Here is a 13709-nt window from a genome sequence, read left to right as displayed (position 1 = left end):
CAGTGGTGAATACTTGGGCATGGGCCTGCTTGAGGTGATTCACGTTCTTGCACTTTTTCAACAGTACTAGGTGTCTCTTGCTGCAACTTGATATGGGATGATGGAAATAAGATCGTCAAGATAAATTTTAAATATTTTAATTAAAATTCTTTTATTTTCAAAATTTTGTGTTTGGATAAAAATAAAATTAAAATTATGAGGGTGAAAGAAAATGAATGCAAAGAGAAGAGAATATATAGTTGGTGTGGTTACAGAGAGAAGGATATTGATGTGGCATGAGGAGTCGATGCTCCACGAGCTCCGATGTTGTTTCTTGAAGAAGAGGATCATCGACATGAAAGAAAAGTCACAAGTTTTTCTATTAATAAGAGAATTTAATTTCTCATCTTTTTGAAGGAAATTAAAATTTCACATTATTTAGAATTCTATTTTAAAATTCCAAAAATTTAATTTCTTCTTAAAAAAACATTCAAACAATGAATTTTAGATTAAAGAAATTTAAATTCTCTGATAAATTACTTTATTCAATTCAAATTCTCTATTCAAATTCACTCTAAATTTCATATCCGAGAATTCACTTGTTCAACATTGAGTTTCAATTGCTGTCATGTCAGCATGCAATTATATGTTCACATCTACTTGTATGACTTATGAGCAAAGACTCATTTTTAGTACTAAAGTTGGATAGAGATTTAATTAAGTTTGATTATCAAATTATTTTGATTAATGATTTTAAATTGGGGTCGCGATTGTAATTATATTATAATGAGTTAGAAAACCTTTATTTGTAGGTAGGAGTGGAAAATTCTGTTGATACGATCACAATATCAATTGCGGTTAGTCACTTGCCTTACATTGCGATCACAATTACAATTACAAAACGCTATTTAAAATCATAGATCAACCTCAATCTCAAAATCACTTATGGACCAAGCCGCCAGTAGATTGTCTAAAATGTAATGTATATATATGGAGCTTGCATTGAAAATCACAGAGGATAAATTGCAGCAGTTAGAATTTACAAATGGTGAGTGACTAAAATCTTAATTAACTTATAAATAATATAAGCTTCTTAGGGTAAAAAGAATAAAAGAAAAAATATTGTTATGTTATTTGTTTCAACACAAGAAAGATAGAAAAAAAATAATTATTTTATGAGTTTATTCTAAGGTTAGGATTATTATAAAATTCATTTAAGTCAGAATTATAATTAATACGTGTGTCTAAATTAATCTCAATCATAAATTTATATTGACATATATATTTGTTATTAGAAAATGTAAAAGAAATAATTTTTCAAATGAAAAAATAAGTAGGTTCTAATTCAATATAATTGAAATATTTTTGTCATCTTATAAAGTTATTTTTCGTCTCTCATACAGTTAAAACTCTATAAATTAATAATGTCAGGACCGGAGAAATTTATTAATTTAGATAGTTATTAATTTATCGATAAATTAATAATTATTAATTTAAAGAGTTTTAAAATAATTATAGTGTACATATCAAACAAAAAGACAAGTTAATCTATGTCTCCTCTTAGAATTACTTTGCAGCAAATCTTGGAACTCAACATATTATTATCAATCTCCACATGCTTTGTTATATCGTGTTGGACATGATTGTGAGCAATTGCTATAGCCGACCTATTGTCACATTATATAAAACTCGTACTCATAGTTTAAACCAAATGTGATAGTACATTTTTTAACCCGAAGTTCACATACACTGAGTGCCATGTCTCTAAATTCTGCATTAGCACTAGACTAAATCGTATCCAGATCTCCTATCAAGACTATTAATTGTACCTGCCCAATCTGCATCAGTGTACCCTTCTACCTTTAAGTTTTCATGATTTCAAAACAAAATTCCTTCTCTAGGGGTGGACTTCAAATATCTCAAAAATCCTCTGGACGACATCCATGTGAAGCTTTCGTGGGTCATGCATAAATTGACTAATGACATCCCCTGCATTTGGTATCTCCCCTCTGTCTATGCTTGCTGAATTTTGAGCATTAAAGGAGTTTATGATTTTGTTCAATTGGTGTATCAACTGGTTTACCTCCAAGGAGCCCAGTTTCCTATAGTAAGTCAAGAGTATATTTTTTTTTACATAGAAAAATACCATGTTTTGATCTAGCTACTTCAATACCCAAAAAATATTTGAGATTTCCAAGTTGTTTCATCTCAGATTCAGATGCAAGGTATTGTTGTAGACTAGAAATCACATCCTTGGTCATTTCCTGAAACAATCATGTCGTCTACATATATAATCAAAATGTAATTTTTCCTTTTCCTTTCTTCAAAAACAAGGTGTGATCAAAGTTACTTGCTCTATAGCAAAAAGGCTTGGTAGACTTGGTAAACCTTTCAAACCATGCTCTTGAGGATTTTTTTTAATCCTTATGGAGCCTTCTTTAATTTGAAAACCTTCATTCCATTTGAATCTGTCATGCCGGCTAGGGAATCCATATAAATTTCTTTTAAGATTTCTCCATGTAGGAAAGTATTTTTCACATCAAATGGTAGAAGAGGTCAATCTTGATTTGCTGCTAGCGACAAAAGTATTCTCATAGTGCCAAACTTCTACACCCAGACTGAGTGTAACCTTTAGTCACAAGTAGTGCTTTATACCTCTCAACAGTCAGTTTCATCTTGGAGTCCATAAGCAAGACTTAGACTAGGCAATTTCATCTTACCATGCTTCATATTCATCCGATCTTGTTTTTCTGGTTCAGCACTTGTTCCAGAGATGTAATCCTAACATTTTTGCCTTTGATCATGTTCTGCAGTCATTTAAATGGTAATTTTTTATTGAATAAACATTAAATTCAATTTTATTTAACGAGTAAACCTTTAGATTAGTTCTCAAGATGAAAATTGAACTATATTTAATAATAAAATAAAATTAAAAAATATATAAATTTCAAAAATATAAATAAAAAATTTAAAAGTAATAAAAAAGGAATATATACACCTTCAAAATTTAAGAATTATATATATACTAAAATAAGCGATATACTTTAGGAGTACAATGGAAAAATATAATTAACAGAAAGAGTAAAATAATAGATGTCCTCTAGAATACTAACAAATGTTATACTTTATCCTATTTAGGTTTGGAGATGATAAATTTCTATTAAAAAAATTAAAAGAATAAAATGAATTAAATTTTTGTATAAACTAAAATGAACTTATGCAAACTTATAAAGAAGTATGCTCCATTCAGCATAAGTTGATTTTAAATTAAATTTTTGTATAACCTAAAATAAATTATATCTTTCTCTCTTTTATAAAGATATATAAAAAAAACTCTTATAAATGCTCACTAGGACAAAAATTGTTTTAAAGAAAAAATTATTCCAACTCAGTTACGCTATTATCTTTATTTATATATATATATATATATATATATATATATATATATATATATAAAGAAATCATTTAAATAAAACTAATAATTATAACCAGATGATGAAATGCATATTCGGTCGTAATCAATCAATAAGTCACTCTTGTTCTAATGCAAATTTCATGATTTATTTCTATATATTAGAATACAAAATAAAAAGTTAAATTTACATGAACAGTTCTTGTTTGTTCTAATGCTCCGTCTCATATTCTAAGTAACAATGTTTTTCCTCCAAGCTTCAACCTTCCAATTAATCTACTACTCAGAGTTATTAGTTGAAACCCATGGAATATATTGTAGTTGTTATTTATAAAGTTACTCACTGGACATCTATCAAGGAACTAAGCTTGTATACCCACTAAAAATACTAATATCTACTACAACTTTCATGGATGAATATCCATGGATACAAGCTTCTTTTTTAATTAAAAATGAAACAATTTATTTTATATATATATATATATATATATATATTTATAATTATCTCTTAAGACCTCAATTTCTCTTATCAAAGTTTATGTTGACTTGATTAGTTGACCTTGTTTAGATTCTAGTTAGATATTTTGTTAAATTAAAATTATACCGTGAAAAGTTAGTTACAGATCTCCTCCCCTTTCTTAATCTAAACAAATAAAAATCTTTTTTTTTTTCAACAGTGTAGTAAGAGTTGTTAACAACAAGACAGGTTGAATACAGTCAAAGTTGTTAATCTTCTCTCTAACTAAAGGTAGGTTGATAACGTTAAATACAATCATGGAATATCCATTACAGGTTTAACTAACTGAACAGACAAAAAACAAAAAACAACAAAAAATTGCTAGTAGTATTACCAGTGAGTTAGACAACTTGTGTGCTTTTTTTTTTCCTCTTCTCTTGACAAGAGAAATTCAAGTTTGGAGAGATGTACCATGATGAATTATCACTGGATAATCATGTAAAAAAATTGCATTGTCTGATTTTTTTTTTCTTTTATGTAAAAAACTACACCTAATTAAGAGAGTGAAGAGAATGTAAATTTAACTTTTTTTATTTTGTATTCTAATATATAGAAATAAATCACAAAATTTACATTAGAACAAGAGGTAGGTAAGAAGAGTGAACTATTGATGATGACCGGACATGCATTTCATCATTTGGTTATAATTATTAGTTTTTTTTCTTTTCTAAAATGATATATATATATATATATATATATATATATATATATATATATATATATATATATATATATATATATATATATATATAGAAGATAATAGCTTCTCTGAGTTGGAATAATTTTTTTTAAAACAATTTTTTGTCCTATCTATAAGCATTTATAAGAGTTTTTTTTAATATATCTTTATAAAAGAGAGAAAGATTTTTTTATATTAAGATTTTGTTCGGATAAATTTTTCCATTATGTACTGAGATTTTTTCACAATTTAAAATCAACTTATGCTAAATGGAGCATACTTTCTTTAAAAGTTAGCATAAGTTCATTTTAGTTTATATAAAAATTTAATTTATTTTATCCTTTTAATTTTTTTAATAGGAATTTATTGTCTCCAGACCTAGATAGGATAAAGTATAACAAGTACATCTCTTATTTTACTCTTTCTGTTAATCATATTTGTCCATTTTATTCATAAAGTATATCTTATTATAGTAGAGATATAATTCTTAAATTTTGAATGGGTATATTCCTTTTTTTATTACTTTTAAACTTTTTTATTTATATTTTTTAAATTTATATTCTATAATTTCATTTTATTATTAAATGTAGTTTAATTTTCATCTTGAAAACTAATCTAGAGGTTTACTAGTTAAATAAAATTGGATTTAATGTTTATTCAACCGCAAATTATCATTTGAATTACTTTTAAGATAATTATTTAAAAAGCCAACAAATTTACCATATGAAAAATACTATTAGTATAATTTTTTTACACTATTAGTATATAAATTTTTTACACAGTTAGTATACAACTTTTTCTCAATAAAATTACTATTCTCCATGAGTTATCACCGATGTGTAACATATGAAAAAGAAATAAAAACAATATTGTATAACTTATTGAAAATTATTCTCATAATATCAAGAAAACTATGAGAGATGAAAAAAAACTTTATAAAATGACAAAAATATCTAAATTATACCAATTTAGAACCTACTTATTTTTTTCCATTCCCAAAATTATTTCTTTTGCATTTTCTAATAACAAATATACATTTTAATATAAATTTATGATTGAGATTAATTTAGACACGTATTCATTATAATTCTGAATTAAATGAATTTTATCATAATCCTAGCCATAGAATAAACTCATAAAATATTATTCTGCCCCATGTGCATCGATCTTGCTAAAGGTGTGACTTCTAGGCTTAACTTCTCGCAGATCTGTTTTGGTATTCATGATATCCTTCCCGTTCATTTTCAAATTTCATCTTCAATTTCAATGTTAAACATTGTTTAATTATTATAATTGATCTCAACTTCAATTGTTATAGTATTTATTATTCTTTCAGTTTTTCTTTTAAAATAATTATTTTTCCCTTAGAAATAGTAATAATTTGACACTCACATTCTCCAACATAACCTCCTCAAAGAACTACACGCTATGACTTATGGTTAATCGTTCCGACCATTTTTTAGTTCTTATAAAGTAAAAAAGTCATTTATTAAAAAAAATCTTATATGCTAACAAAAATATTTAATATTTTTTTTTTCATTTAAAGTAAAATATTTATCTTAAAATTTATATAAGGTCTTAATAAATTTGATAGGAACTAAAAAACATCTAGTCACGAGCCAAACGTGTATTCCAAGAAACAAATGACCTAAAGAAAAACCAAAGAAATTGACTATAACACTAGGAAAAAAGATTCTAAAAAACATTAATGTAAGGGCATGATAACTAACTGTAACTACATGCACGCTGGTGCATTGAAACTCTTGCTATGCACAAATACAATTGAATCATGCTTCACTTTGATGGGAGAAGATGGATCAACCAGCTTTGGGTTCATTTCTGGGATGTGGAGTGACTGGGTCAGCACTAGTGGAGTTCCATTCAACAGCACCACCTTACTTTGAATGTTACCATCTTTGGGTGTCAAATGGTACTCTTCTCTCGGCGTGTTTCTGTTTCTTAATCCTACTTCCGGGTGGTACAGATTCTCATTGAGGAGTGATACTTCGAAAGTGGTAGAGTTGGACATGTTTATGAGTAGCACGGTGATACCAGACTGAAAAGAAATGAACCACAAAAACCAAGATTAGGAACAAATTAATGGCATTGAGTTAGATTGAAAAAAAACTTCTTGATTTTAATTTGTATGATTAGTTATTGTCAATTAATTGTAAGTGTTTTATGATAAAAAAAAAAACATTGCATGCGAGGGTTAAAAAAACGTTAAGTTCTGCTTCCTGATTTGAAGGGCAACATTAATTTTTTTGAACCACAACATTAAATTTTTTTAACCGTTCGCAATAGCAAGACGACCACAATTGGAGTGCATCGAATGCATTTATTCGCGCTCAACAAACATGACAAAACCATATTTAAAACCTTGATAGTATGATATAACCTGTGTATAAATACTTTTTTCCTTCTTTAACAAAGACAATACAAAAAAAAGATTTTGAGATAAAAGAGCTTACCTCTTTCTTTGAGCAATGAACGTATGCACGCAAATATGGCGACCCTTCGTGAGAAACAGAAAGCACTTTGCTTCCCATTAACCGATGCCACAAAAGAGCTCTGATCAAATTAAAGGCATGCCGCTTAGATAGAGATTTAACCATGTGCACACTAACAAGTCTTAATTTGATTGCTTATACTGTTTTATGATATTTTGTAGGATATTAATATGCCAAAATTTTCTGTTAAATGAAACTATATATGATTGTTTCGTAGAATTAAACATTTATCTTTAGCAAATGTCTCTCACACACCCATAGGAACACTTACTTACCCATAATAATCTGGGTTAGGAATGAAGGTTGTGGTGTCTAGCAAACCATAGTTTCCTCCAACTAGTGCTTGTCTACAATAAACTTTGTGGTTGAAGGTTGATGTCATTCCCAGCTGGTCAAGGTACCTATTGTTATTCATTCACATACATTGACATGTCAATGCAGATTTTGTAGAGGAAAGAAGAAAAAAAAGAGACAGAAAAGAACTCAATTGATTTGCAGATTAATAGACAGACCAAAAGCCATTAACAAAAGTATTTGACACATCTTTGCCACCACTGTTATACTAAGTTAGTATATCCTATATAGTTGAAAAAAGTAATTTTTTATTTGTTTAGATTTAAAGGAGAGGAGATCTCGGTGTAACTAACTTATCACTGTATGATTTTAATTTTAAAAAACATCTAACTAGGATCTAGTATAGTGCATATCATGTTAAGGTGCATGGTGTGTGTAACGAGTTAATCTAATATATGAATTTTTTTTTTACTTAAATAGAATTTTTTTAAAGAAGGAAATATATTGAAAATTATTTGGCATTAAATATATTTCATGATTTTAGTATAAATTTAATATAAATAATTCAAATTATGATGTAAAGTTTAACTCCTTTCGAAATGTAGCGAGGTCATCCCTCTAGTCATTTTTTCATCCCAAAATAATTATTGTCCTAGGTTGTTTATACCTATAAAAAAAATAAAATAAAAATGAAGGAGAGTAATAATTAATTTTATAAAACTAACATTATATCATCATTAATTATTTTATAAATATGTTATTTATCACTAATATTATAAAAGATATAAGTGAAAGAAAATAATTAATGTTATATTGAAAAAACTAAAATAATAATTATTTTGGATATTTTTTTTCCAATTACATAATTGTTACACTGGATTGGCACGGGATTGGAGGGAGTATTTTTCTTCCATTTCTAATTTATATTTTTTTAAGAATAATATGATTAAAACAATCATATAAAATCTATGTTTCTTAAGGAAAGTTGTGCTAAAACTTGTTAGTCAAGTTAGCATAGTTGTTAAATATGATTAGAACATGACTCTACATAAATTTTATTTAATATTTTAGTTTGTGCACTATACATGACAAATGACCTAAAGAAAAACTAAAGAAATTGATTATAAAACTAGAAAAAAAAAATTCTAAAACAAAACCTTATAAGGTACCTAAACTAAAAGGGATTAATGACCTAGCTAGAAAAAATATGAAAAGAAAATGATGCGCTGCTTGCTTGCTGACTAATACTAAATGTGCATGACAACCACTAACTACATGCTGGTGCACTCAAACTCTTGTTATGCACAACAAAATTGATTGGAGAAGATGGATCAACCAGCTTTGGGTCCAGTGACCGGTCAGCACGGATGGAGTTCCATTCAACAACAGCGTCTCATCACTCCGAATGCTACCATCCTTGGTACTTGTTCTCTGTGTGTTTTTTATACTACCTAGCAATTTTTTTTCTTTTGGTCTAATGTTTGTAACATATATTCAACCTTTAACAACTTATACAAAATTTTATCCCTTTATACACCATTAGTGGGAAGAAAAAGAAAAAAAAAAGAGATGTTCAGATAAATCAATCACCTGTGCCGGGGTGAACTAATCAAGTCAATATAAGTTTGGATAGAAGAAATTGAGTTTTTAAACACGTTTAAATAAAATATAAGAATGGAACAATGTATATAAATATGATCCACCTAAGAACCCAGAGAAAGATCCAACCATGGAATTGATTTTATTATTATTTTATTATTGACAAGTGGGGAATGATGCAACAGACTTTTTGTTGTTTTTTTACTTTACCCTATGTATTGTATTTTTGGTACATTTCTGTTGGCGTACCTTTGTTTTAACAAGTTCAATCCTTCTGTTTTTAAATTACACAAACCTAGTCCTTTGAATGAAAAATATAAATTAAATCTCTACCCATGTCACATTTTATATTATGAAAATATATATATATATATATATATATATATATATATATAAGAAATGTTAACACATCGTAATGGTTAAAAGACTTGATAATCATATTGTATAAAGAATATATTGATATATGAAAAAAATAATTAACACTACTACATTGATGTTTGATTGATAATCAATTGATGCATTAAATATCTTTAATTTCAAAATTTATTATATTTATTTACGGTCAAAATTTATTATCATAAATTACATTAACTATCATTTCAATAATTTAAACTTAATTCAATCAAATATAATTTTTTTTATCATTATGTTTATTCTACATGTGATTTTTCTTTCTCAAAACTTTTAAATAAATCCATGTCTCTAAAATAATTTTACTTAATATTTTAGTTTGTGCACTACACATGAAAAATATTTAATTTTACATAATTAAAATTCACAATAGATAAATTTTTTTGTATATTTAAATTTTATTGTAATTTAAATTTATAATAAATAAATATTCATTAAAGGTCTAATTCATATTAAAATCTTTTTTTATTAACATATTAAAGTTTTTATACAAGTTTAACTTGTTTGATGTCTACATGGGCTGATAAGATCATAAACCATTCCATTGAGACAAACAATTCTATAAAAACAAAAATTATAATCTTAAAAAATGAGAAAGATTGTAACTTGAAAAATGACACAGCTGAAAAGATGAGAGTTTAAGTTTTATAAAATGGAATTTAATGGCTATAAACTAATAATGTAAGATTGTTTTATATCATCATCCAAGTATAAATTATGTTTTAAGTTACTTTGATATAATTATTTTTAAAAATTAACACACTCACCATGATGAGTTATAATTTGATAACCATCTAAAATTTCAGATGATTTTTTTTTAATTACACAAGGTTTGGGGAGTATTTTTCTTCCATTTTTAATTTATATTTTTTTAATTAGCCAATCTAGCTAGCATTGTTGTTGGATATAACTGAACATGTCTCTACAGATAAATTTTATTTAATATTTTAATTTGTAACATATTTCATGTGTTAACAACTTTTACGCATTTTATCATAGTATATACAGATAAATAACAACTTTTTATAACATATTCCATTATCACTGGCAACAACAGCTTTGAGGAGATTAACTGGAAAACACAACTAGTCTTTGGTGGTTTAAATTTGAGACTGAGTGATGTATATAGATAGGATCCGATCAATAACAACCCAACCATTGTTTTTAACTTACTTTGGTATATCTGTTTTTTTTTTTTTTTTAAGTTAACAAACTTATCATAAGTTATGATTGGATAATAATGTAAAAAAATTGAACCCTTTGTTTCTATTATTTGTATTGTAATATATAGAAATAAATCACAAAATTTGCATAAGAACAAGAGGTCAACTAATCAAATTAAACTAAGCTTGACAAGAGAAATTGAGTTCTTGAGAGATGTTTAACTAAAATAAAATATAAAAATCAGGGTGATGTATATAAATAGGGTCCAATTAAAGAGATTATGTTTTTACATAAGTTTGACTTCTTCCATCTCTACATTGGCTGATAAGATCATAAAGTGTTGAGACACAAAAATCTACATAAAACAAATTATAACCATATAAATGAAAGAAATTGTTACTTAAAATATGGCATAAAGATAAAAAAAATGTGAGTTTAAGTTTTATAAAATAGAGTTTAAAATGTAAAACTTGCTTAAACCGTGATTCATTCACAAATTATTGTTTCAAATTATTTTGATATAACTATTTTTACAAGTTAACAAACTTAGCATGATAAATTATGATTGGATAATTATATAAAAAAAATTACATTGTTAAATTTTATCATAATCCTAGCCATAGAATAAACTCATAAAATAATTACTTTTTTGTCAATCTTTTCTGTGTTGAAACAAATAACATAACAATATTTTTTCTTTTAATTTATAGTTTAAATAACATCTTGTGAGATTAAAAATCACCATAAAATATATATGAAATTATCATAGATTTTTTAACCCTCCCCAACAACCAAATTCATAAGGTTCTAAACATTGAGGAACCGGAATTGGAAATGGCGACGAATCCTATTCCAACCTCACAAAATTTAAACTAGCCACCCCAAACCCAAATGAAAACTTCAATGAACCAATGATTGATCCCCAAGCAAGCACCAACCCTGTACCGCAGTGGCGAAATCTCCGCTCCACTTGTGGTGGATTCCGCTACCATGAGTACAATCGCGAAGAACGTTGTGACAACTTTGGTGAACTAGATTTAGGTGAAAGCCTACTAAAAAAAATTAAAAATAAAACAAACATATTTACCAGAATTAAAATGAAAAAAAATATCAAAACAAGAATAAAAAATGTTAAATTATACAAATAAAAAATATATTTAAATCTTAAAATAATTTGATAATCAAATTTAATTAAATCTCTATCTAATTTTAATACTAAAATGACTCTTTACTCAGAAATCATACAAGTAGACGTGAACATATAATTGCATGCTGACATGACAGCAATTGTTTCAATGTTGAACAAGTGAACTCGGTGATCTGAATGCATTTAGTTTCACCATCCCATGTCAAGTTGCGGCAAGAGATGCCTAGTACTGTTGGAAAAGTGCAAGAACGTGAATCACCTCAAGCAGGCCCATGCCCAAGTATTCACCACTGGCCTTGACACCAACACCTTTGCCCTAAGCAGGCTTTTGGCTTTCTGCTCCCACCCTTATCAGGGAAGCCTCACCTATGCATGCAGAGTCTTTGAACGCATTCACCACCCACACTTTGCATATGCAACACCATAATCAAAACCTTCCTCCTCAATGGAAACTTCTATGGCACCTTTCACGTCTTCACCAAGATGCTACACAATGGTTTGGGCCCTGACAACTACACCATCCCTTATGTGTTGAAGGCTTGTGCAGCCCTTAGAGATTGTTCTTTGGGGAAAATGGTTCATGGGTACAGTTCAAAATTGGGTCTTGTGTTTGATATCTTTGTGGGCAATAGTTTGATGGCAATGTATTCTGTGTGTGGGGATGTGATTGCTGCAAGGCACGTGTTTGATGAAATGCCTAGGTTGAGTGCAGTGTCTTGGAGTGTGATGATCTCGGGGTATGCCAAAGTGGGTGATGTTGATTCAGCTAGGTTGTTCTTTGATGAAGCACCTGAGAAGGATAGGGGAATTTGGGGTGCCATGATTTCTGGGTATGTACAAAACAGTTGCTTCAAGGAAGGACTCTATTTGTTTCGTTTGTTGCAGTTGACTCATGTGGTTCCTGATGAGTCTATATTTGTGAGCATTCTTTCTGCTTGTGCTCATTTGGGGGCTTTGGATATTGGAATCTGGATACACAGATACTTGAATCGAAAAACGGTGTCGTTGAGCATTCGTTTGAGTACTAGTTTGCTAGACATGTATGCTAAATGTGGGAATTTGGAGTTGGCTAAAAGATTGTTTGACTCGATGCCGGAGAGAGACATCGTGTGTTGGAATGCCATGATTTCTGGTTTGGCTATGCATGGAGATGGAGCAAGTGCACTCAAAATGTTTTCCGAAATGGAAAAGACTGGGATAAAGCCTGATGATATAACATTCATAGCTGTTTTCACTGCTTGTAGTTATTCAGGAATGGCACATGAAGGTTTGCAGTTGCTAGATAAGATGAGTAGTCTGTACGAAATTGAGCCCAAGAGTGAACATTATGGTTGTCTAGTTGACTTGTTAAGCCGAGCCGGGCTTTTCGGAGAAGCAATGGTTATGATAAGAAGGATAACTTCTACCTCATGGAATGGCTCAGAAGAGACATTGGCTTGGAGAGCATTTCTGAGTGCATGCTGCAACCATGGACAAGCTCAACTAGCCGAACGAGCGGCCAAAAGACTCTTGCGGTTGGAGAATCATAGTGGGGTCTATGTTTGCTTTCAAATTTGTATGCAGCGTCTGGGAAACACAGTGATGCCAGAAGGGTGAGGAATATGATGAGAAACAAAGGGGTGGACAAGGCACCTGGTTGTAGCTCAGTGGAGATTGATGGGGTTGTGAGTGAGTTCATTGCTGGTGAAGAAACGCATCCACAAATGGAGGAAATACACTCAGTTTTGGAGATATTGCATATGCAGTTAGACTAGAATCATTAGATTATTCAGGGTTCAACCAGTTCCTTTTGCTGCTTCACTAATTTGCAACATCAAGTCCAGTCGTTTAACACATTGGACTTGAAATTTGAAAAGAAATACTCGTTAGACCAAAAAAGAAATGAAGTAATTTGTAAAATTTGTAGATTCATTACCCTTGTGCCGTTTAATTCAGTATAATAACCATCTTTAGTCTTATGTGTTTGACTTTTTTATTTTGAACAGTTTAACATGTAG

The 13709-nt window shown here is 28.8% G+C and overlaps 1 long non-coding RNA gene and 1 pseudogene across 1 annotated transcript; one reads left to right on the top strand and one right to left on the bottom strand.

Annotated features, from left to right (window-relative positions):
* Positions 1–7140: 7140 nt before the first annotated feature.
* Positions 7141–7658, bottom strand: LOC114387179. Its single transcript, XR_003661255.1, has 3 exons — positions 7610–7658; positions 7373–7498; positions 7141–7158 (listed from the first exon to the last, which is right to left on the bottom strand). It is a non-coding gene; the product is annotated as an uncharacterized LOC114387179 (long non-coding RNA).
* A 4178-nt stretch (positions 7659–11836) lies between these two features.
* LOC114387164 lies at positions 11837–13670 on the top strand (annotated as a pseudogene).
* The last annotated feature ends 39 nt before the right edge of the window (positions 13671–13709 follow it).

This window comes from Glycine soja, chromosome 2 (assembly GCF_004193775.1).
Source record: "Glycine soja cultivar W05 chromosome 2, ASM419377v2, whole genome shotgun sequence".
Classification (NCBI taxonomy): Eukaryota; Viridiplantae; Streptophyta; class Magnoliopsida; order Fabales; family Fabaceae; genus Glycine; species Glycine soja.
Note: the sequence above shows the minus strand (reverse complement) of the source record. Positions and strands in the feature narration are given on the sequence as shown.